This window comes from Myotis brandtii, unplaced genomic scaffold, assembly GCF_000412655.1.
Source record: "Myotis brandtii unplaced genomic scaffold, ASM41265v1 scaffold436, whole genome shotgun sequence".
Lineage (NCBI taxonomy): Eukaryota > Metazoa > Chordata > Mammalia > Chiroptera > Vespertilionidae > Myotis > Myotis brandtii.
Genome location: NW_005366679.1, coordinates 2,175,642 through 2,177,461, shown reverse-complemented (window position 1 = coordinate 2,177,461; position 1,820 = coordinate 2,175,642). Strand labels below are relative to the sequence as shown.

The following is a 1,820-nucleotide window of genomic DNA, read 5'->3' as shown; positions in this document are numbered from 1 at the left end:
AAGGAAGGAAGGAAGGAAGGAAGGAAGACAAGACAAGACATGAAGTAAGGGTGCAGCCCCGATTATGAAAATGGCCTTGACATCCTCCACAAAAGGCCTGTAGCTGCCTCCCAGGTTTTTCTAACCCACTGGGCACACGCACAGCAATCACTGTGGGGAAGGATGCCTTCCAGAAACAACACCGCAGCGGTACTGATTGATTTCTTCGTTCTCAGTAGTGAAGGCTGACTCTGCAGGTTCAGGGAAAGAGGTAACTATTTCAAAACTTTAAGGGGAAAAATCTTAAAGCCACATGGAAAGAGAATTTGGGAAAGGGATGCCTACTTTTCTAAGATCTAGGGATACTGTGTTTTATGCTGCCTCTGCTAATAGCTTAGACAATGTCAGTGTTTCTAGGCTTTGTATTTATTCCCAAATGGAGGATAATATGTCAATTTATACTTGACTACTCAAAGGATGTGATAATGATTAAATCCAGGATTAAAGCTCTGAATTCTTCATAAGAAGAAAAGGCAATGTAAACCCAGCAATGCCATGATGCAAAGGTGCTCTATCTCCTGTATATTTCTAGACATAAAGGTTATTGACATAATCCTTCCATCACCTAGTGGAATGTATGCCTGGATCATTTTATTTAAATGGGTTGCTGTAAGGAACCCCTTCCCACAAAACCTGCAGTGATTTATTGAGTAACAGACCCACTATAGCTCAACCATAATTTAAAAAACAAAAAGAATTTAAAAATAGCATCTTTCTCAAATGGGCTAAATTTGAAGTCCAGTGAATAAAATTTGACAAAAAATCAATTAAATTAAGTCAGGAGTAATCATTGTTGTATTGGAAGTCCTCAGCAGATAAAGTAAAATAGATAAATAAAGATAAAATGTTTAGAATTTCAGATGGCGTGATTTTATCTAAATAAAATCCAAACTAATCTATAACTAAATGACTAAAATTGATAAGAGGGTTTTGCAAGATTGGTGGATACAAAGCAATATTGGCAAAAAAAAAAAAATTATATTCCTAATACCAGCAGTAAACAGTTAAGTTTGGAAAACTTTCCCAAAAGCATAAAACCATAATTATTTATAAGTAAATCTCAGAACTCTATCCAGAAAACTATAATCATCACTGAAATAAATTAACAAAGGTTTAAATAAATGAGGAAATATATGTGTGAAGAAAATGAAAACAAAATCTCAAAAAAATATCTGCATCCCCATGTCCATTGCAGCATTGCTTACATTAAGCAAGACACTGAAACAATATGAGTTTGTTGACAGATGAGTGGATAAAGAAGTTGTGATACATTTATGTGAATATTATTCAGCCATAAAGGAAGAAATCCTTCCATTGTGACAAAATGGATGAAACTTAAGGTCATTTATACCAAGTGAAACAAGTGAGACAGAAGACGACAAATACTATATGACCTCTTTTATATGTGGAATCTGAAGAAACTGAACTCATAGAAAGAGAGAATAGATTGCTGGTTGCCAGCGCAGAAGTGGGGGTTGGGGGGAATGGCTGCAGGTGGTCAAAGGCTTCAAACTTTCATTTATAAGATGAGTAAGTTTTGGGGTTCTAATATGCAGCATGATGACTATAATTGATAATATTGTACTGGATACTTGAAAGCTGCTAAGAGAGTAGATTTTAAAAGTTCTCAACACACACACACAAGTAACTGTAAGGTGATGGATGTGTTAACTAACCTTATTTAGGTATTCATTTTGCAATGTATTTGTATATCAAAACATCACCTTGCCTTGGCTGATTTCTCAGTGGTTAGAGCACTGGCCCAAATACCAAAGGGCCTC

General features: G+C 35.7%; 1 long non-coding RNA gene across 1 annotated transcript in view; it reads right to left on the bottom strand.

Annotated features, from left to right (window-relative positions):
• The window catches only part of LOC106727506, a 17,264-nt gene extending 15,864 nt beyond the window's left edge, over positions 1-1,400 (bottom strand). Inside the window, exon 1 of the long non-coding RNA XR_001363725.1 lies at positions 1,391-1,400. This is a non-coding gene — a long non-coding RNA (uncharacterized LOC106727506). The remainder of the gene's footprint in view (positions 1-1,390) is intronic.
• Between the last annotated feature and the right edge of the window lie 420 nt (positions 1,401-1,820).